The 24,216-nt window shown below is 44.7% G+C and overlaps 1 protein-coding gene across 17 annotated transcripts in view; it reads left to right on the forward strand.

Moving 5' to 3' along the window:
• The window catches only part of Itpr1 (inositol 1,4,5-trisphosphate receptor type 1), a 376,735-nt gene that overhangs the window by 264,728 nt on the left and 87,791 nt on the right, over positions 1 to 24,216 (forward strand). The window lies entirely within an intron of this gene.

Below are 24,216 nucleotides of genomic sequence, written 5' to 3' on the forward strand. Positions count from 1 at the left end.
ATATATATTTGACCTGACATACTCTTAGCTTAAACTTGGAACTTGGACAGTTGAAGTCTCAGTTCTCCTACAAATTAGAATGGGGCATTTCTTCCTGAGGAGAGTTGTAGCCTGGGCCTGGATACCTTGCCTGGGAAGTACATTACAGGTTAGACTTCAGCCTCTGCTCAGTTTTCCAGGCCGGCATCCTGTGCCTTGCATAACTGACTGCGGTGACTCTTCTTGCCTCCAATCTCCACTGGCTCCAACACACACTTTTGAAGCCCCTTACTATGCCCTGAGATTTGTGGCAGTGAGTTAGTCACCTGTGCCAATGGCAAAGTCTACTGCTTGTTTGACTTGTCACATGAGCACATGAGTCACGGCATATTGAGACTGCTGTTTGGTTTTGTCTGGCTGTAAGAATGGCTGGGTTCTTAGGTCCTTATTGGGGTGCACCTCCCCTTGACTGCCATGTTCAGGGTGCCTAGGTCCATTCATTGGAATGATAACAGTGTTAAAATGCCTCTTGTCATTGAACCACATGGTCTACTGTGACTAGACCAGTTGAACTAAATATTCATTGAGCCCTTTCTGTTGCTGAATACTGACCATGTTCTGTGTGCATGTTAATCTTTTGGGGCTGTGAAGAAGAGGGATTTCTAGACCCCTGAACTACTTAATCTATAGAATTTTCTCCAGATATAGAAAATGTGAAATAATGAAGTCAATGTGGAGAGTTTTTTATAAACTAGTGTATTCTTTGACTGTCTGAGATTATATCTTTCCAATTTTTATATTTAACTCCAGTGTCTTTATATTATTAAAATGGTATTGATGCTGGATAAACCCCCCCTCTTTGTTGTCTAAATAAAGAACCCTAAGTATGGTGGCACCTGCCTTTAATCTCAGTTCTCAGGAGGCAGAGTCAAGCAGATCTCTGCGAGTTCTCTATAAAGCTAAAGATGACCTTCAACTTCTGATCCACCTTCCTCCACCTGGCAAGTTCTGGGATTACAGGTGTACGTCACACACTCAGTTTTATGTGGTGCTGGGGGCTGCACCCAGGACTTCATGCATGCCAGGTAGGTGCTCTACCAACTGGGCTATGTCCCTGGCCACATTCATATAGTTTGTTCATCTGTTTTTTTAAATATTTATTTTTATTTTACATATATTTGTGTTTGGCTTGTGTATATGTAAATGTACCATGTGTAACAGTGCCTTTAGAGGCCAGAAGAGAGCATCAGATCCCTGGTGCTAGAGTTATGAGTGATTGTTTGCTCCTACATGGGTGCTGGCAAGAGCAACCAGTGTGATTAATTGCTGAGCTATCTCTCCCCTTCCTGTGGTTTTAATAAAAAGCTTTACTAATTGGAGAAATCCTAGAATTCCAGAAGGTCATTCTCAATAAATATCTAACTGAGTATCTAACAAGGATGCAGGATACATGTACATGCACGTTGAAAACTGTGTGATGAGATCAGTATTTATAGCTATCCAATAAGAAGAAGTGGTACTCTGAAACTATTTGTTGACAAGGATCAGCATCAGTGTGAGGAGGTTGTGAAGGGTGGATACAAGTCTACAAGATGGAAATTGGATCCCTACAACATGGAGAGATTTTGTCACACCAGAAATCCCAGAGAGGGGCATGAACAGTGATCAGGTCTTCAAGACTGAAGAGCACTGTGCAGGAGATGGAGACAGCCTGGGAAGGGAGCTGGAATGTGCATGCAGTAACAGTGTAGCCCTCCAAAGAGCCTCAAAGCTATAAATCTGTCAGCCAAGGACAGATAAAGTAAAGGAAGCAGGATCAGAAGGAGGCAATCAGTAATCAAAAATTGCTTTGCTGTAATCTCAGTCCTTGGGAGATAGATGTAGGAGGATTGTGAATTCAGGGCCAGTCTCTCCTGCATAAGAAGTTCAAAGCCATGACACCGTGTCTCAATAAAAACGGGGCTTGGGGATATAGCCTGTACCTCACCTGCAGAAGGCCTTGGGTTTAATTTTATCTTTACCACTGGAGAAAAAAAAAAGATAAGAATTTACAAAGTAGCAAAGATAGAATTAACAAGTCTAGTACTGTAATGCAAGAACAGAAATGAAACTGCACTGTGCATGAAATCTATGTGAAATGAGATTTTATCTGCACTTGCCACTGCAACCAAAAAAAAAAAATGGGTAAGATGATGGCTGGATGAATTTGCTTCGCTATAGTAATCTATTTACTGTCTATACATACCTCACAATATCATATTGTATACCTTAAGTGTATATAATGAAATTTATTTATTAGAAAGGCTAAATATAGGTCAGGCTTAGTGGCACATACCCATAATCCCAGCACTTGGTAGACAGAGGCAGGCAGCTCTCTGTAGTTCAAGGCAAACCTGGTCTACAGAAGGCTACAGAGTGAGACATGACATAGTGAAATGACTCTGTCTTTAAAGAGAAAAAAGTAAGGAAGGAAGAAAAGGAAAAGAATTAACAAAGTTTAAGAAGGTTAAATAGCAGTGTTTTAGAGCCAAGGTGGTGAGAGCTTGAACTTCTGATAACTTGGGCGAGGACCTTTCTGAAGGCATAAGAGGCCTTTTGGGTGCTGGGGGAAATAGTTTATCTTTGTCTGAGTGGCAGGTACATGAATGTGTACATGACTACACACTGAGCCACATATATAAACTTGGTGTATGCCATACTATACCTAAGTAATAATAATAAAAAAAAATAGGGTGAAAAAGAGAGAGCCTAGACCTTGATCGGACCAATTGGGGAGAGAGGACCAAGTACCAGTAGCAGAGACTGGCACCACATGCTGAGGCCAGGCCTGGGCCCACGGACACTTGTGTCTATGCTGGCTGATGTGGAAGACTGGAGGTGAGAGGTTCCCCACTGGCTCTGGGAATTTCTTGTCCTGGGAATGAGTAAATGCCTGAAGCTACCACTGATGAGGGAATGAGGAAGCGTGGGGCGGCTCGCAGAGCCAAGGCTGCCAACTCTAAGCCTTACTGCTGAAATGGAGTCTGGGGTTCTGGCGAGAAGCCCTGTTTTTTACAGCGTACCCCCGATGGTGATGGCAAGGCACACAGAAGCTGTTTTTCCTTCAAGTTCTTTATCTTGTTCAGTAATTATGAATATTAGTTCCATGTTTTCACACATCTATGAGTCATATGCTCTGGCTCTAGATGAAACTTTGCAACGGAGCTACAGTTTAGCCATTGATGGAGCAGAGCCACTTTCTCTCCAGGGAGCTGGGATGCTGGTGAGGGAAGAAGGAGTTGAATGTGGTGACGTGGTGTAGGCTTTTTGCCAGCATAGAAGGTCATAGTCTTAAGGGCTCCTGCTTGTGCCCCCTCTGCCCCATCCCCTTCTGTGACCTCTAAGGGACCGGTCTGGCCCACCGCATCACAGCAGGCCAGTGATTCCAGGAAGCATTCTTCTAGACTTCTTGACTTGGGGGATCCCCCCACCCCCTTGGCCCCAAGCTTCTCTTTTCTCTGGAGAAAATGATGTAGAACTAGTGTTGTGTCTGGGGCCAGCTGAGGACAGGAACCCTAAAGTTCCCAGGGAGGATGATTCAGACTTTTGCTCTAAAGAAGCTGGTTCGAAGTGGTAAATGACCAGCTGTGAGGTGCGCATCTGCCTTTGCTCAAGACTGAAGTGCTGGCTATTAATGATTGCAGAAACAGACGTGGTCATCTGTGAAAGGCAGGTCACCTCAGCTGGGACTCACTGCCTATTACCACTTCCTGTCAGCCATGACGTGCACCTTCTTGGGAAGGGACACTACTCTGTGGTCAGGTGGCTCCCTGAGCTTTGTTTCTGCCAGTGTCAGGTGGTAGGACGGGCAACGGCAGGGAAGAAGATAGGCCCGTGTGCTTTAGAACTGTGCATCGCCTATCTAGGGAGAGGGTTTGCAGCCCTTAGAGTGAGGATTTTGTGGCATCTCTTCCCAGGCTTTACCTGCCTCACATTGAGAAGCAAAGTGGAGACTCAAATCCAGTTGTGTGTAAGATTTAGGAACCTGTCCTTCAGTTTCTTTTTGCCTGTCTATAAAGTGCATGCATGTACTTCCAAGTCCCTTGTGACTTTAAACCAAGACATTTTTTAGCATCATTAGTTATCTCTTCAGGGAGTCCCTTTCTGAAGTCTTTACATTGTGAGCATAATTATTAAAAACAATAGTGATTGGATGAGCCATAGTACATCCATGCAGGAGAATACTACTCAGCAATGGAAATGGAATACGCCATTGATAAAGCAGTACTGTGTGCATCTTAAACATGTTCGGTTGAGTGAAAGAAGTCAGTCCACAAATAGTGACGTACTCTATGATTTTATTTAGTAATGCTTTGGAAGGACAAGACTACTGATAGAGAACAGATAACTCCTCATCTGGGTTAGGGGTTAGTTATGGAAGAATCTGGTCACAGCGGAGTTGCACAAGGGAACATTTGGGTTGTGGGAGCATTGTGCATCCTAATTTTGCTGGTGGTCACCCAACTCACATATGTATGAAGATAAATCCAACTGGATATTAAAAAAATCAATTTTACTACTGTGTGATAATTTTATAAATTCAAAGAAGTGAAAAATAAGAGCCATGTAGAGAAGGTAAGTACAGCATTGAGTTTGATTTTGTTTGGTGGAGGAAGTCCTTTCATTGAAGATACCTCTTTTAAGACTCACAGTTGCCCCATGAGGTGTACACACATGCATTATCCCTACTGTGAGATGAAGAACACGGAGGCTGTGCTCAGAGCTACAGAGCCAAACAAACACATGCCACTCATCCAAAGCCCCCTGCCCTCTCTCTTAGCTGTAACCTCCTTGAATCTCAGTGGTCAGTTTGTTGATTCCTGTCATAGTTCCATAGGCTGAGGCTCAGCTGGGTGGCACTTTTACTCCATGAGGTCCTGGCAGGGGCTGCAGTGCTCAGGAATGTTTGTACTAAAGTCATTAACATGGCCGTTGGTTGGACTGTGGCAGTTGATGGTGACTCTCAGCTTAGGAGCTCAGCTACTACCTGGAGTATGCTAGAACCCTCTGTGGTTTGGACTTCCTGGCTTCTAATAGACATGTTCCAAGTATCAGAAGGAGACGTTGCCCATCCCCCCCCCAAGATTTATTTTTTCTTTTAATTATGTGTATATTTGTGTCTATGTGGAGATCTATACATATGTAAGTACAGTGCCCATGGAGTCCAGAAGAGGGCTTCATATCCACCCCCAGACCTGGAGTTACAGGCAGTTATGAGTTGCCATGTGGATGTTGGGACCTGAACTCAGGTCCCCTGGAACAGCAGTAAATGCTCTTAAACTGAGCTCTCTCTCCAGCCCCCTGCTGTCCATCCTTTCAAGGGTGGGCTCAAAACTTTGAGAGAGGCACTTCTGCCATGAACTCCTGGCAAAGAGTAGTCATGGACCAGCCTAGTCACAAAGGGAGAGGGGAGAAGTTCTACCTGCCACTGGGAGGAAAGCATGTAGATAAAAGGGGTGAAGGTGGTGTTGGGCCTCCTCTGGGGACTGGGTCACATACCCCCATTATAATTAATTGAACACACAGGTCAGTCAAACCCATGAAGTAGGTGCTGCAGCTGCAAGAATGGAAGGCAGTGTTGTATCTAGAATCAAGTTGAGGTTTTCTTTAAAAGTGCAATGCCTTCTTTGCAGCAAGTGTTCACACATGTCCACCCCTTTTTTAATAGAGTATAAAAATTGATTCCTGTCTAGAAGATCAGATCACTGGGGACTGTAGTGCTCCAGAAATTCTGGATTGCATTGACAGAGCCTAGAAGATTCAGTTAATGAGAAATCAAAACTAATGACAAAGCAACACATTTTGAGCACCCTTCTCCTGAAACCCATCATCATCCTGTCATCACCTGGAGCCATGAAATGCCTGGAAACCAAGTTTAGGCTATTTCCCAGTATGACATAATGGGCTCCTAGGACCCTGGTCCCCTCCTTGACTTCTCTGATGGTGGTGACTCTCCTGCCTAGGGGATCAGAACAGCTAAGGGTTCATATGAATCCTGTTTAGAGAAACATGGAGATGTTGCCACAGCCTTTGGACTCTAGATGATGACATGTCATTCAGGCAGTGGGAGGTCAGCGTTGTCTTGAAGAACGCTTCTTGATGCTCTGTCCCCGCTCTGGTGCCAGTCCCAGAAAAGTATTTCCTCTCTGCTCAGTGTTTTGTCACAAGTGGGAAACTATAAAATAAGCATTTGCTTATGAATTAATTTTTGGCACACACAACAGCGCTCAGTAAGCCTCACAGCACTTTATATCCGTCCTTCAAGTCTGTGCCAACTTCTGTGTTCCTTCCTCCTAAGATGTTCCCGCCAGCACCCGGGGGAAGTTCCCGTTGCTTCCTTTTCCCTATGGAGGACAGGGGTTGTCCTTACCTGGAATGTGGAGGAAAGGAGTCTGTCTTTGAACATATATGGCCTTTTTTGTTTTGAAACCTAATGGATATTTGGGGAGATATGTCCTAACCTCACTATAGAGAACTTCATAGCAAACTAAAGGATATATTTTTTTTTTCTCTTTCTTTCTTTCTTTTCTGAGTGGTTGCTTCCAGTTGGAGAAGCACAGTGATTTCCATGCATCAAGTGGCTGCCCACGGCTATTCCTTTGCCAAGGTCTAGGTTACAGACACACCCAATGACAGTTTTCCCTTCTGCACGTACGCAGCCACAGATGGAAAATGTGAGAAGCGCTCCATCCAGAAACTGGCTGACAAGTGAAGCCAAGAGAGAGTTCCCTAGTTCACGGGGCCTTCCCCCCCACTAACCTCCTGCTTCTTGACGTTGGTTTAAGAAATGAGTCCAAGAACCCGTTTTGGATATGACATATTGCACCCCTTCCGGATCACCGCAGAGCAGTGTGGGAGGTACACATTGCTTTGGCTGCCTGTGACCCCCACATCGCAGAGAGTTGGGGGTGGAAAGGGCGACTTGATTTGCTGGCAAGGGAAGGCCAGCTTGTGAGGAGATCAGCCTCAGCTTTGACAGGGCAGTCACCCTGAGGAGGAGGAAAAGATTGGTGTGTGAGAGAGTTACGTAAATGGGTGTTGGTTTTGGCAGGGAAGTTAGAAATGAGTCACTTGTGAGTGGTGTTTTCTAACCTCAGGTTTTATCCATGTGGGAGAGAAATGAGCTAGCCCCAAAGTCAGGGACACTCTCTCCCCATCACGTAGGGACTCGGGGGCTGTTGGCATTAAGAAATGAGAGAGGCAGCTGGCCATCTCCAGGAGACATCCACAGGGACTATGCCTGCCAGCCAGTGCTAAGGGATCTAACCAGTGAGGCTAACCAAGCTTACCAGAAAATAGTTCTAGGGGCCGTCTCTAGTCTAGGACCCTCCTTTGAGAATGAAATTTGGTAGCCATTCTCGATGAAGCAGAGGACATAAATATTTGGAGGTTTAGGGACAGGGCCTTGAAAGGGAAATCTATCCTATGAAGGACCTTGGCCTCTAGACTAGGACACAGGTTGTAATCCCAGTTCTGCTCTTGCCAGCCTTGAGTCACATTGACTTTGAAATTCAGTTTTCCATCCATAAAATGAGGGTTAGAAAACAAACTCCCTTCCTTAAAGAATTGTTGAAAGGATTAAACAAAGAATAAGGGAGGAAAGTGTTTGGCCCAAAAGAGCAGCTCCTCAGACCTCCAGCAAAGTCCTTTAACTGTGGGCTTCCTCACCTGAAGAACATGCTGGTGATAGGTGCTACCTCCCAGGCCTTGTAGTGATGCACAGAAAGTACATTCTGTAGCAGCTGACTCCCACAAAGCTCTTGAGATGTGTGGATATTTGTTTTTAATGATTCATAAAATTTTTTGTCATTTAAAGACAGGCTTCATTTATTGACATTGATTTTGTTTGTGTAAAGTGGTTTATCACCCAAAAAGGCCTGTGGGAGGCTTCGTTTTCTCTTGCTGTCACAGTTCGTCTTCTCTAGCTGTATGTACATTTAACATGATTTTGGAGATTCAGAAGGTTAGGAAATTTTATTGCCTTTGATGTGTTGCTTACACTGGTAACCATTCAGATGAGAAGAGGGCATCCCGGTCCCTTTTTGGTACACTGTGCTTCCTAGCACTGCCTTCCTTCCTCCCTCCCTTCAGTGCCTTTGACATAAGCCTCTTGTTCTCTTCTCCATCCCCAGGAAACTGGGGTTTCATCAAGTAGAGATCCTTTTAGATTATTTCTCTGAGTCCTACTCTTGAGATAGAAACTAAGAATTTAAAAAATAGTTACCTAGGGGCTGGAGAGATAGCTCAGTGGATAAGAGTACCTGCTGTGCATGCATGAGAATTTGAGCTCAGATCCCAACATCCATGTAAAAAGCTGGGTGTGGCCATGCGTGTGACCATAACCCAGCACTATGAGGGGTAGAAACAAGAGATTAGCTGGAGCGTGATGTTCTCCATTGTAGCTCCAGATTGAGTGAGAGACTCTGCCTCAAAGAATAAGGTGATAGAACAAGACACCCAACATCCTAGCCCCCACATGTACACACACACACACACACACACACACACACACACACACACACACACAGAGTTACCATGCTCCATACATCAGACTTGAGCTAACTCTCAGAGCTCTGTCCTGGTTGTTAATGAGGCTGCCTGAGTGACAATCCAGGCAGTATATGGGCCTCAGTTTTGTAGTTCACACTAAGACACTGCTGTAAGAATTAGGAGTCCTAATCCATTCCTGCTTTCCAGTTGGGTTATCAGAGGCATAGCCCAGGAGGCAGTGTTTCTAGAGAAATTAGAGACCTAGACTTCTTTCCTGAGTAGGACAGTCAACTCTAGGACAAGAAGTAGACCTTTACAAATAACAGCTCTTGTGAGGAAAAGCCTGAATTTGTTGAAAGGAAAGGACTAGGGAAAGATCTTTGGAAGTAGGATTTTAATCTCCTTCCCTCCAGCAAACCTATAGGTAAGAGCCCTCAAATTTTGCAGAGTCCCTAAATGAATACAGAATAGGAAATTAAAATGTTAGAGAAGACTTGAAAGTCGCTGTAAATTGAGCTGTAATTGCATTTCATCTACTGAATCTGTATCAGGCCTAGGTTTTCCTTCTTGTTTTCTTCATATCTGGCAATAAGTTGGTAACCCTCTGAACTTGCCCTCATAATTTCTGAACATGGAAGGCCTTGCTAACACCAGATTCTCTTCCTTTATCTTGTGATATGCTCAGGGATTTGCAAGCAATGACCAGAGGACCACATTCAGCCAGTTGTCCATGTTTATTTTTGTATAAAGTTTTATTGGAACACAGCCTCACACTGTCCTTTAGGGTCTTCTGACTGCTTTGGTGCACAAGGGCTGAATTGAACAGTTAGAATAGAGACTGTGACCCTCAGTACCAAAGATATTGCCATCTTGTCTTTCAGAAAATGGTTTTCCAACCCCTGGGTTTGCTTAATCTTTCTTACTAGACAATAAGCCATTTAAAGGAAAGGGACAGGCCTTTACCCTTTTGTTCTGAGTTCTCCCCAACTCCAAGATGGTAGTACGTACAGGTTTAAGGTAATATTCATCAGATGGACAGTAGCTCAAGTCCCAGATATTGTATCCACTTACTTCGATAATTAGGAATGCAGGATTCAGGAAAGCTGGGATTGTGTTCTCTTTCTCTTTCCCCCAATTTTTTTTTTGAAGTGGGGTCAGATGGGGTTTATTTTTAGAAGGCTGTTTCCCTCCTACAGGCAATATTGCCTTTCCCTTCATTGTGTTTCTCCATCATGCTTACCACCTTTTATCCCAGATCCAGAAGACAGGGTAAGGCAATCATCCTCAGGGAATTACACATGTGGCCAAGAGTCGAGATACCTCTGAGACTTGTGATCTGTGGGGCCCTCTCTGACCATCCTACCCAAGGGCATCCTGTTTTAAGGTTAGTCTCTTTTGCTCTCATGTTCTGCTGTTTCTGTGCTTCCCACAAAGGGTTTTCCATTGGACAACGGGGACCCCCCTCGAGGCACAGTTTACCTTTGAAATACCTGAACTGTTGGGACTGTGTCTCCAGCCTGTCTCCTTCTTTTACATATTTTCTGCATGATCTCATTTGTTCCCAAGGCGTCCAGCCATCATTTATGCCAACAACTCCCAAAGATATAGCTCCTGGCCCCACCTCTCTGCTAATTTCCTATTTCTCTATTCAAATCCCTTTAGGGCATCTTCACCTCTGTTAACTTTAAGTTACCATGACCCCAGTCATACAACCATCTGCTTGCTGCTCTTTCAGTTCATTTGTGTGCCATGACTTTTCCAGCGAGTTGCCACCACCAGCCGTCTAGTCACCTAAGCTAGAATCCTGGAAGTCATAAATTGCCTTTCTTGCTTACTGCTGGTCAGGAACTAGTTCTGTGCCCATTTTACCTCCCAGTGGTTTGCAAATAACATTCAGTTATAAATTCCAATGATTCTAGAGCAAATAACGAGGGCAGAGTAGCCCAGCTAGGGTTAGAGTAAGAATATGGATCAAGACTATGTCTTCAGAGCTCATCCTCTTCCTCACCTGAGCTTGCTGGCTTTTCCCATTCAGAAGTAAGATAAGTGAGGCCTCCAGACGGATCCTGTGATTTTATTCCTCACAAAGCCGCCCATGGAGGAAGACTCCATTGCTATGCTGATGAAATCTGTGGGTACCCTGCAAGGCCAGGTTCTGTCTGGGTTTCTGCCCTTGCTCCCACACATACTGTCTTGCTCTGCACCTGTGTGCTTGCCAACCGGGTTGTACCACGCACTCAGATGTGGGTATCTCTATGTGGAATGTGCCCACTTTCCCTTTGCCTGGAAGACTTCCCAAGCCCTGACTGGAATGTCTCCTGTTCTGAAAACTTTATCTCGCTCTCTTAAGGCAGAGGCAAGGTCTCTACCCTATCCTTACTTAGGACAGCAATGATCCCATGTCAGTTGGTTGAAGAAGACTCAAGGGGACAGAGGCCAGGTCTTCCTGCCCCGCCCAGTGCCCTAGAGAAGTTTCCACATGTGCTGAATGAAGCATGCTCAGCCCGTGTGTGGTGAATCAGCATGCATAGTCCTGCTCTGTGGGTCATTCTGGGAACTTGGTGAGACCACATATGGAATGTACCTAGCTCAGCATGGTGCCTGAGACCAAGGTCCTCACTAATGAGTAGCAGATCTTACTTTGGGGCTGTGCATCTTACCGCTCCCACTCACCGGACTATAATTCTTTCCCTGCTCAGGACTCTCCCTGACTCCCCAGCATATGGACCATAGTGGTTGCTTGGTAAATACTCTGAAGAGAAATACTGGCCCTAGCCCTATATGCCACCCATGTTACTTCTGTCTATCTTACCTTTCCTTACTACCAACATCAGGATGGCTTATTAATAGTATCATCTTAATGGAGTACTTTATTTAGGGATGAGAAGGAATTAGGTTTATCTGAGCCCATGAGAAATACGTACTGTCAACATGGAGTGATACATTTTGCCGTGTCAGAAATAGCTCATGGGCTGACTTCTTCCTTTCTTCTTATTAATCACTGCAGACTGAAATAAGGAGTATCCAAGCCTGGAGCTTGGCTAAGTGCCCTCTCTGCCTGGGTTTATCTCTTCTTCATGGCTGTCCTGTGTGGTAGGACCTGCTATGACTGCTTTGTACTGAAGAGGAAACAGTCCCAGAGCTGAAGGGATGAGCTAGCTGGTGGTCACACTGGGGCTGTTTCTGGCAGATTTCTCAGTTTGGTCCCCTCTACAGTGCTATCTCCCTAGCTAGAACCCTCCACCCATTTCCCTGACATTGGCCTGGTCCATCCTCCCTTTGGGGACCTCTTGTCTTTTTGCCAGGCAAAGTGGCATCTGTGCCTTCATTTTGGTGATGGGCTCTCTTTGGATGATGTTCTGCCCTCCTGTTACCTCAGAAGACAACTGGGGTGCTTGATAGTTGCACTTTGTTTATAAACTTGGCCATGAATGGCTGAAGAAGCCATGAAAGATTTTTCTTTCCTTTCAGCCTGGGCATCTCTCACTTGCCAAATAAAAAGTTTATCTGTCCAGCCAGGCATGGCCATGCACACCTTTAATCTCAGCACTCGGGGAGGCAGAAGTAGGCGAACCTCTGTGAGATTGAGGCCAACCTGGTCTACATAGTGAGTTCCAGGCCAGCTGGGGCTATAGGGAGGAGACCCTGTCTCCAAAAAAATTATATGTGTCCTATATGCTTTTTCCCCCTCTAATGAGTTCCAGGTTCTCAGGTCTGTGAAAGTTAATGGCAAGAAGACTTTCCTTTGTGACTTCCCCTCTGTGAGATAGAAAACAGCTCATTCAATTAAAGCTCTTAAAAGTTAGATTACATTATCAATGATTTTTGTTTCTTACTTGCATCTAAAGGAGCATATGTTAAAGGTATAATGTAAGGCTAGCTAGATCTCAGCTTTTGCCCATTTTGCAGAGAAGCTAAATGAACTAGATTTTTTCCTATATCCAAATCTTTGTTCATTGAAGAATATTCGTGTTTAGGGAAAGGAAAAGAAAGGGGAGAGACTTCTTACCTTTATCAAGCGCCCACAGCTCTGTATGAAGCTGTTATATATTTATCTGGGCTGTATGGGGTGATCCCAATTACAAATGAGGAAACTGAGTCTCAGCAGAGCCAGAAGTCTTGCTTATAGACTGCAGTTGGCAGAACCAAGATTTAAACATGAGTCTGCCTCCTTCAGAAATCTCTCAACTACTTCCATGCTACACAACCGTTCAATCACATGGGTGTAACGTCAGGGAGCCAGTTGGTACACTGTTCACTTTGATGCTGTCCATGCAAGAGAGCAGTGTCTGTCTTATCATTGGAGGTGACAAAAGGCCATAGTTCTTATTTGAGCTGAGAAGCAAGCACTTGCTGCTTGGATTGTCCAATGAGTTTTAAAGGTTGACTTATGAACCCACACAGGGAAGCCGTGTTCAGTTTCATAATGCTGTATAAGCTTTTCTTTAGTTCCTGCTGGTATCTGGGTGTAAGTAGCTTTGTCTACTCAGAAGTGAACTTATCCAACCCTATAAAAGGCTCTTGTTTGGTTATTACATTTCTTGGTGTTTGGGGGACAGGGATTGCTGGGATATGCTATGGTGGTTCTTGCAAACCCCTCTACTACTCCCAGTTTGGCGTGCATATGTGAGTTGTATGCCTGTCTTCTATTTACAAGAGGAAGTATCCCATTTAATTTTATTTTCACACTAAAACCCCAAGTGTTAAGAGAACATAGTGTTTTAACACTCCCTGGTTATCAGCTGCAGAGCGGAGGTTGCATATTGTCACATACAGTTTTCTGAGTACATTTCTACATTTGTTACCTGGCAACGTTGCTGTATCAGCACATGAAGATGTATCAGTTTCTGACAGAGCCTCACTCTCTGTACTGTAGAATAGAGAGAATGCCTGTTCCCCTTTGGGGATGGAGAACAAGAGAAGGCATAGAGCTGGTAGGCTTAGTGAATGCTGTCCTCTGTACTTCTGTGACACTACCAGACCAGAGGTTGTCCTGTCTCAGTAACAACTGCCTTAAATCTTGTTTCTTGCTCCTCCAAGGTTAGACAAGGGGTTTGTGCTAGGTTACCATGAATACTTACTTACTTGCTGCTGATTTTGATCTTAAACTAAAAACAAACAACAGCCAACTCTTGCCCTGATCATTATGAGTCATCTAGAGACTTTTAATATGTAATGGAGATATCTTTAATTGCTTACATTTGACCCCTGGCCTCTTGCTTGATTTAGACATTGTATTTTGAATACCTGTGACTTCTGATGGTAAAGGAAATCCCATACAGTGATACCCACAGCACCTTTTTGCTTTAGAACAGCATCTGCAGAGTATTTTGCTAACCATTAGCATGCATCAAAAACCGCATTTAGAATTTGAGCACTTTAGTGGGGCCTCACTATACTCTGGGGCCATCATGGCCTGCCACTCATTTAACTAATGTCTGCCTTCCTGACCTGTGCAGACACTGCACTTGTCATTATAGGTTTGAAAGCCCTCCCAGTCCACACAGCACATTCTAAGATGCAGGAAAAGCTTTCTGAGACCAAGGGCATTAAATTCTCTAGCATCTATAATGTCTTGAAAAGTGCTTGCTGGGGAAAAGTTTCCATGGTAACCGTTTTTGAAACAGTTTGGTGGCATCAACAGGTTAGACAAGAAGTCCTCCAGCTCAGTGGCATATCCAATGAGCATAGCTCCTCAAGAAGAACACGGGTCTGTGCCTGAGCCGAGGACACAGGCGCTAAAGTTGGGCTAGGTTTCAGAGCCTTTTCATTTGTGTTTTATAGTGCAAGCCTCATTTTTATCAGTTTGTTGGCGAATGGAGTAGGGTGGGGAGGGTAGATAGGGACTTTACATTCTACTAGAGTCATTGTTTTGCCTAATAAAGAGGAAAACGACAACTGATTTTGCCTGAAAGATTGTTAGAACCCACCTCTTCATTGTAAAGTTACATTGGCTAGACCTAGTATTCCAACTTCCTTGCACCCCAAGGTGCCACTTTCATAATTCTTTGTTCTTGGTGTTAAGTTTACTCCTAAATTTTCAGTTTTTAATCAGGAAATATTCTAAGAGGAAGTCACAAGAGTCTTTATCTGATTTTTTTTTTAAGTAGCCAGAGAACCCCTGAGAGTTTCTAACTTGGACCTGAGTTTCCTTAACTTGAAAGTCTATATCCTGCGGTTTAAACTTTAAGACGATTCCTAACTGGATTTGAGTCCTCAACCAGCGGGCAAGGCAAACTCTAAAGAAAAACCAGGTCATACCGCATGTTTTTGGTGAGCACAGGAATCAACAAAGAGATGTTATATAACTTCTATTTATATCTTCCTTGCTCACTATCTGCAGGCAGACAAGAGTCGCAGAGCAGGGATTTAATGAGCTCTCTGGGTTTGCTCACCTTCCTGAGCTGGTAGGAACCAGCTTGTTCTCAAAATGCGTCAGTAAAGAATCTGGCTGTGGGTGGGCGGCCAGGGGTAGGTGGACTGCCTTGTTGCCATGGTGTTTTTTAATTCCCCTGTTCCCCTGTCTCTCAAAGATCCTGCCTTCCTTGGCTGCCCCTCCCCCTTTCCCTGCTTTTCTTTTCTTTCTTTTTAATCTATAAGTTTCCTTGTTTCTCACACCCACTCATGATTTTTTGAAGCTGCCTCCGGAAACAGGAATGTTTTCCCTCACCCCCCCCATCAAGAGCTCCCCATTGTGTAGCTCCAGGACCCCAGAATAGTTTTTTCGCCCCTAAGGTGTGCCTTTCCCACCCTCCCCCATGTCCTTTCCCGTGATTTTTTTTTTTTTTTTATAACCACTCCCTCCATTGGAGGGGCTTATCCTCCCCTGTGGCCTGATAGAGGCTTTCTGTCTCCTGCCCGATTGCTCCGGAACCAGGTGGATTCCGCTGCTCTTGCACAGCAGTTTGCCCTGAAGGAGAGAGGTTGTTTGTGTTTCCCTACATCCTGGTGTGTGCTCTTGCCCTGGGCAGAATGACATCTCTCTCTTCTGGCTGAGTTATGAAACACAATCACACATATTATAAAATAGACCCATAGGAAAACAGGAGAGTAAGTTTGTTCCACAATGATGATCCCAGGATAATTTGGACAGCTCCTAATTTACCTGAGGTTTAGAGATTGAAATTAATCAGCCCACATTAAGAAAAAAAAGTGGGCTAGAGAGGTAATTCAGTGGAACAGTATGTGCTTGGCATGTGTGAAACCAAGGGTTTGATTCCCCAACAACAGAGAGAGACAGAGACAGAGATAGAGACAGACAGAAACACAGAGAGAGACAGAGACTACTTGATCTCACTCTTGGCAAGGCAAGGGAAGACGTGCTATCCTAATAGCTTTTTGGCACCGGGGAATGCCCTGGCTTCTGAGGGAGGTCCCCCAGGCTTCTGAGATGGCTTTGTATTGATCCCCACACCTTCACCAGAGCAGAGACCTTCAACAACTATAGAAAGAAGGGTAAGTTGGAATGAAAACTCCATAGAAAAGAATAAATAGTTCATGAGAACAGGCTTAAGTCATTCTTTAAGTAAAAATTTTTAAAAAGTCAAACCCACCCTTGCCTTGCTTAACAGTTGTGCAATCCTTAATAGCAGTAGCCTGTTTGAATAATCAAAGGCAAGCTGACTTCCCTTTATTAACTTGTGCTGCAGACATCTGCATAAAACACCCCAGATTCCAGACCATGTAGGTCATTTTTTTTTCCCTCTGAGTAACTGGAAGGACTTTCCCTCTGGAAACCTTCCAACAGAGTTAACTTCATGGTTGAGACTTTTTTCCCCTCTGTGGTGTCAGGGATGCAGCTCAGGGCCTTGTGCAGTAGTAGGTAAGTGCTTTACCACTGAGCTAAGTGCTGGGGCAGCCCTGAGACTTTTCCATTAGAAACAACTGGCAGCTTGATTCTTAACATGGGGACATTCACAGCCAACTCACACACAAACCTGGCTGTGGTTCTTGTGCCTCAGCTCTCTTTTCTTCACGGAAATCTGCTCACACTTAGGTTTCCTGAGGTTCTCTAAGATCCCTCGTGAAAGTGCCCATGGTTCTCCATGTTTCACCAGTTTCCTATGCCTGGGTTTCAAGCTTGATTCATCAGCATGGCTCAGGCACTGAAACCTGTGGCCCTACAAACCATATGAAGTCTTTACACCACTGTTCATAGAAGTCAAGACTTTAAAAAAAAAAAAAAGATATTGCTATTCAAAGAGGGCGTGTTTCAGTTACCGTCACTAGACGGTGTTTGAGAAACGTGTTTTTATTAACGTTCCTGCAACACAAGCCCACAAACTGTTCAGCCCAGAGCTTGTAGTTGTCAAGCCTGGGGAGGGAGCCAGCTGCTGAGGCGGAAGGCCTGCAAACAATTGTCCTTCCTGCTCCCAAGTTAATGATGCGGGCAGCTGTGTCTGTGGGGCCAGAGCAGTTAACAGTTAACTGGGAGATTAAAGATCCCCAGCCAGGCTGAGCCTGTCTCAGAATTATAAGCAAAAACCTGATAAACTTTTGAGAGGTACCAACACCATACCAGGCTCCTTCAGCTGGGCCCTGAAGTGTGACACTTTCCCCACTTAACAGGACTTTGAGCTTTCATGTACCAGGAATTAAACTTCAGTTGCTAGAGACAAGCAGCTTAAGGGTTTTGTTTTTGTTTTTATTTGGAATTGTGCCCTCTTTGGGGTTATTATATATTCATTAATATAAAATACTGAATATTGGACAAAATGTTTGTAAAAGTTGGGGACAGATGAGTGTGGGTCCTGGCCTCTAAGAGTGAGTGAGATGGCCAAGAAACCTGTATCTAGCAAAAGAGAGAGTGTGAGAAGAGAGAGAAGCAAACACGGTCCTCTTGGGATGGTGAAGGTGGGTTTCTCTACAGAGGTGACATTTATGCTGAGACCCTACAGATGGAATGAGGAAAAGCAAGGATATTCTAGGCAGATGGACTGCTCTGGGCTGGGCATGCTGGAGTTGCTGAAGAGGCCTGTATGGCAGGAGCATCATACAGGATGGGGAGCAGCATGCGGTGACTGCTCAGCTATGGTAATACGCCTGTCATCAGGTGAGAGGCTGGATTAGGTGACCTCCACAGTTCCTGCCAGACCCTACTCAGTGCTTCTAAAGGGCACCAAGTTGGCTCAAGTCAGTGACCTGCTTGGATACTCATAACTGCTGCCAGGGCTATAATATATCGAGCAGCGCTAACACAAATGAACACTGTGTAATTCCAACCTGCCCACCTCCGTCCACTTGGCCATCAGCACATATCACTGTTGGATGCTTCTGTGGCCACAGGGCCATCAACTGAAGGACCATCACACAGTGAAATGGGCCTGCTGAGTGGGAGATGTGAAGGTCTCAAGAGTGTGTCTTTTGGAGGCCGGACTTATGCTGTGCCTGAGAGTGAGTTAAGTTGAGGAGGTGGTCCAGGAATAGCTGCAGGTGATGGCAGGTTCTCCATCATCCATGCACTTGTTTTCAGTGTTGTTTTGTTTTTCACTCTTGTCATGAGGGGGGCATATTTATTTTTCTTTGGATTTTATGGTCTAGAGGACTGTCATAGTCAGGTGTGTTGAAAGCAGGGACAGGAAGGGGCTCATATTGAATCCTGCCTGGTGTCAGATATCAAAGGGGCTGTCACATGCACTTCCTATTTACTTTCCCAACAGGCCTCTCAGGTGGTTTTTAATCCTCATCTTGCCCTCACTGAAGATAAGGATTCTGAAGCTGGACTTTAATAAATGCCTTGTACAAACCTACCCAGTTTCAAAATCATCCCCATTCACATGCCTCTGCCTTCCTAAGTATATGGAATATAGTCTTGTTCTCAGCCCCATGGCTCTTCACAGACACAAAAAAATATGTGGGCCAAGCATTATTAATACATTTTAAGGTCAAATTTTAAGTCAAATTCCCTGGGAACCTTGAAGCTCTGAGTCAGGAAATGTTGATCCTTTTGATGAATTGTCCCCTCAGGTACATAGAATAGACATGTGACCTCAAGGGTTTGTCTTGAAGATCTGCTTCTCAGGTACTCCAATTCCTGATAGCAATCCCCACATCCATGCAGGAAGGAATAGCCAGGCATGGCCAGGACCTCAGCAGTGGGCCCCCTCTTCACAGGGTGAGGACTCTGTGCCCAGCCCAACCAGAGCTGATGCAGAATGCATTTCATTATATTCATCAGCATTTGCATGGATGAGGACCATGTCATTTCATCCTGCCTACCTCCATCCCTTTGGCTGTCTAAATATTTCACTGTGACATACTTCTGTGGCCACAGGAATGACACCTGATGGGGAAGCTTGTGGTGAAATGGGCCTGAGGGCTTGAGAGATGGGAAATGCATCTGTTTGGATGAAACTTTCATGGTCTGGCATGTATCTTGTATTGCATTTCACCTTTCTTTCTTTGGCAGCGCCTTGCTGTGTAGCTCAGACCCATGCCACCACACTCAGCTCAGAATGCTTTCCTAGGTGGTATGTTCCAGGCCCCTCTTGAGTCTTCTTTTTGGGGTGTCATAGTGCAGGTTGGAGGGATGAGGAAAAGGCCTCATGCACTCTGTGCTGCAGATCCCACAGCAAGCCTGAGAGCAAGCTGAGATGGGGCTTAAGAGTTTCACTCACATTACCAAAAGCGACTCAATCATTTGAGAAGATAACCCTGAGCTAAGACTTTGAAATCTTTAATACTTGGAAGTCTTCTTGAGAATGAATGTAGATTTATAGCGCCTTAATAAAAGGCAGTGTTATTTTTAAAATAAACCTCATGTTCAGCCAAAGACCCAAGAAAACACTTTCTTGTACTTGTGAAAGATTACCAAAGAAGCCCCTGCTATCATCCCCTCCCACCTTATCATGCAGTTTTTAGATTGCATTGATTTCATTGCATTTCATCCCATTTTTATGGGTTGCATCTGTTTTAGATTTCATTGGTCATCTTTTTTTTTCCTCCAGGCTTTAGTGTTCTTCATGTCTTTGGCCTGAAGTTATACCATTGTATTCCACAAAAGATAGTGGCCTTTGGCATCCCTGAGAATTTTCAATAGTTGAACCGGGAGAGATTTTGGAATCTCTTTCACTTTTTTCTGGCTCAGAGGCACAGGGTTCTCCAGGGCAAAGGTTTCTCTGAAATCTGTTTGAGTGACTGTTAAATATTACTGGAGATGGCGTTTGCTGGCAGTATACCTGTATAGTCAGGTACTTTGTAGGATCATTCCTTCCTTCCTTCCTTCATTCATTTATAGACAAGTTCTCACTATGTAGCCTATGCTGACCTCAAACTTGTGATTCTCCTGCCTCTGTCTCCTGAGCTCTGGGATTGCAGGATTTCTGTGTGCTACCATGCCTGCCCAGCCTAAATTTTTTTTTCCAGGAAGTATTCTTTGCTGGCTGAGATGTTGTTGATGAATATGTATGAAACTATTCATATTCTGATCTGCATGGGTGGAAGGAGTCATACTACTGTATAGATAGGGCAGTTTCTCAGCAAGTGCTAGCTCCTGTGGGCACTGGAAGATAGATGAAGGGGAGCACTCAACTTCCTGTCTCAGAAAAAGCATGCTTCTTAGGACAGATTGGAAGTGGCTGCTTGATAAAAGATGACTTATTTCACCTTGAAAAGCAGCATGAAGGTCCACTGCTTTTGTCTTGACCCTGAAGTCTAATGTCCTAATGAATCTAAGCAAGGATTTCCTTGCCCTTGACCTTTCTCCCAGACATCAGGAATTATTGTATCAGTGAGCCAGAACATGCCCTCTGTCCACTCTTGGCTGTCCTGGTAATTGAAAATAGGATGTTCATCTTTAAGCCATCAAAGGTGGCACCAACAGTTTAAATGAAGTAGAATCATGTTTTTCTAAAAGATGGCATTGAAAGAGTGATGCTTTCCCAATGCATACTTGGTTCACTTCATTGGTTCCTCTCTTCCCACATAAGTTTATTTCTGAACTGATTAAAGCTGGAAACAGCCTCAGAGAAGTTGATGAAGTGAGCACTCCAGATGTTTGTGAAACCCATCAAACCTTACAAAAACTTGACTTTGTAGAGTAATAACTTCTGTGAAGGGAATGTTCCCTTTTCATAGGTCCATCTTGTTCTTGTTCTGAAGTCAAGAGTTGGAAATACTGGAGAAAAGTCCATGTTAAGAGATGTGGAACTAACCACAAAGAAGGGCCTTGTATAGCAGGCTTGTATTCTGGCTTTGAGAATATTTCACTTGGGGAAGTAGAAGCAAAAATGTACAGAAATATGAATGGCTTCTATAGCTACTAATCTAAGCCAACTTTTACTTTTACTTTCTACATTGTGACAGCTACTGGAAATTGCTATTTATTATGTTTTTGCTGTCAGTTTGATCGACCAGGACCATCTGGAATTGTCACCGGATGTTACTTGGATAGAAGACTTTGGTTCTTACATCCATGGATCCACCTGTCTGGTATTCAGGTGCCTTCCCTTTGAAAGCAGAATTTCTGTCAGATAATAATAGTACTGAGTATTTATGCTAGGCTCAGTAGGTGTCAGAGTGTTTCTCACATGTCTGTTTTATAACTGCAACCCTGGTGGAGCCCCAGCCTCCATGTGAAGTGACCAGGCAGGTGGTATAATCTTTTTTCATATAAGGAATCCCCAAGACACACGTGAGAGTGAATTGCTCAAGATCTCAGGATTGGCTAGCAAGAAGCCGAGGCTACAATGCGGATTTCCTGAGCCCCAGTTCTCCAGGGCTGTGTGCCTAACCAAGTGTGTTTTATTACCTTGTGCTTTCTCATCTTTTAGTTGTGATTATTATCCTTGGTTTATAAGAAAAAGACTCAAGCCCTACAGCAGTCATTATGTGACAGTGATTTTGTTGCCATTTTTTGGCCCCCAACCCTGGCAACCTTCAAATGCTCAGTTATTCTCCACCATGACAGTAGTCAGTGTTTATGCCTTTGAGAGACTTGGAGGTGGGGTGGGATGTGTTATAAAAAGCTTCAAGGTAGACCATGATCTACCCTCACTCAGCAGAGATGGGCTTAACAAAGCAGGTGGTCAAGGGACAGGGTGTCAGAAGCATGGGGAAGCTGAATGTGGGGGTACAACCACCACTTACTAGATGTAGGACTTGGCAAGTTATTTAACTCTTAGAAACTCAGTTAGAGCCTGTCTGTGGAGCAACCAAGAGCATGGATGAAGGGAGAATACATAGCGACCTTGGGCAATGCCTGTCAAATTGGCAAGTTTGCAGATTGGGAAAATTCCATTGCTGTTCAGTCTACAGAAAGGATCTCTGGGGGTTGCTAAATTCTCAATCACAGATACAAGAACAAAGCCTAAGTGTGTAGCCATTGGCATCACCTTGTCCCACCAGGAAGAAATGGTTGATCCAGTCAAGATATCCCCTCAAATCCCAGAGTTAGTGTGAAAAAAAGCAAAGTAAGATGACAAGGAAGAATTTTCATCAGTGCTTGGAAACTCTGTTGTTGACTCACCATTCAGCCACATTTTTCGAATTCTCGGACTTTGCCTAAGGACTTAATTCATTTTGCAGCCGATAAGTGAGCTAAGCGTCAAATGGAAAAAAAAAAAAAAATTCTCACTTTCTGGATTCTCTCAAGACCCAGAGGGAGTCCTTCTAGAAGGGGGCCCAGACACAGGGTGGAAATGCTTTTTCGTCAGGAAGGATCAGAGTCCCACAGCTATCCCAGCACTGGACTGCCCCTGCCACTGCCCTAAGCCCATAACTGAGCTGGCCACAAAGGGACTCTTCCTATCAGAATGGCCTAGTGCCCTAGGCAGGTGCAGGTAGGCAGCCCACATTCCTGGAAACACTGTGCTAGTGGAGTACAAACGCCTTCCTTGCTCTGGAGTTCCTAAACTATGGGCAGATGTCTCCTTCCTGTTAAGGAAGGCCTCTGCCTCCCCATTCACTGATTTCCTAGGTGTGTGTCCAGGTTATAGGGAAAGCTTGTATCTCCCATGATGGTTTTCTCCTGGACTTCAGGCCCACACAGTTTAATGAGGGTTGCCACCTCTCATGCTTAAAGAATTTCTACCATACCCCAGCTGTCTTTCTGCTGTCTGCCAGGTACTTCCATTCTCTGCTGGGCCCTAACCTCAGAGGTACCTATTGTCATAAACTAAACCAGCCTACATTTCTTTGCAAGGATTTAGTGGGTGGCTTCCAGGCTAATGAAGCAATCTCTTATTTTTAAGATGGATCGGAATACCAGGTAGTTATGTTATTCTGTCAACCTGAGAGCCTCAGCTCATTAGCACCTATCCTACTCAGCCCAAGGTGGGAAAAGAGTCCACATGACAAGGATCAGAGAATAGGATTGTCAACTGGGGCTGCAAACTGCTGTGCTCACAGAGAAGTGGCTTGGGCAAGAAAGAGGCGGGGCTCTCCCTCTGGTTTTCACAAATCCCTGTTCAGTGCGGACCCTAGTTTCCTCTGTAAAATGTGGAGGGGTATCTAAATGGTTATTTTACAAATGCTGTTAGTTACAAGGGGTGAAAACAGAGGTCCTGACATTGTTTCAAAGAGAGCTCCCTCCTCTGCTGTTCTCTTTTATATAAGGGGTCTTTACATGAGATAGGATAGGGGAGAGAGCAGTTTTATCCTGCTGGGCAAAACATTGTGGTGCTGCTCTTTTCTGCCACTTTGGTTAACATTCTGTCATCTGTTTCTCTTCCCCTTTGTTTTATTTTAACCTTCGCTTACAATGGTCGTGTCTACTTTCCCTCCCACCACTGCCTGGAGATGGCTGGGGCCAGCAGCCACTTCCTTACCCTGCCCCTGACCCCACTTCCTTCCCTCAAGCATGTCATACACAGAGCTGCTGTCCCCAGTGTCTGAACTTGGCAGTGAGCATCTGCCCTGGTACGAGGCTTATTTCCTCTGCTTTTCTAGCCTCTGCTCCTGTCTGCCCACCAAGGCTGTCTTCCTGTTGGGCAGGAGGTGGAGAGTTTGTCAGGGCTGTGCCACCAGCCTCTGACCTCTTCTGACCCACTGCACTTGTGTTTAGCGTGCTGGGTTTATGAACGATGTTATCTATCTTGGCGATCTCAGATGCTGATGAGACAGCATCTCTGAAAAGGAATTTGGCATCCAGTGTGATTTGGAGATAACGGGAGGGCGAGGACAGGTCAGTGAGGGGCAGGCAAATGCCATTCCCTTTAGTGGCCAGGGGGGGCTCTGAAGGTCCCTCATCTGCATGCCTTAATGAAGTTCCATAGCATTCTGGAACCAAAACAGGCTTTTCTCTATTCAATATGATATAGTTAGCCTACAGTAATATGTACAGCTTTTAAGGGTGACACTTGATTTGATTTTGGAATGTTTTTATGCCTATTTTATGGCTTTCTCTGGCTGTAGTAACAGGTTACCTCAAACTTAGTGACTTCAGTTTACCAAATTTATTATCTTACCCAAGTTCAACATGAATCTTACTAGATTAAAATCCAGGTGCTAGTAGGGCTGTGTTCCAAGGCAGAGGCTCCAGGGTGACTCCCATCCCTGGCTGTGGTTTCTGCAAGATACGTTCCATATGTAGCTGGTGGTTGCTTCCTCCCACATCAAATCTGACAACAGGGACTAACTCTTCACATTGCTCTCCCCCCCCCCCACCGCCTCCCTGCCTCCCTTCTCCACTTTAAAAAAAAAATTTATTTATTATTTTTATGTGTATGCATGTATCGCCTGCACTTAGGTAAGTGCACCCGTGTCATGCAG

This window comes from Nannospalax galili, unplaced genomic scaffold (assembly GCF_000622305.1).
Source record: "Nannospalax galili isolate Female #2095 unplaced genomic scaffold, S.galili_v1.0 scaffold846, whole genome shotgun sequence".
NCBI lineage: Eukaryota > Metazoa > Chordata > Mammalia > Rodentia > Spalacidae > Nannospalax > Nannospalax galili.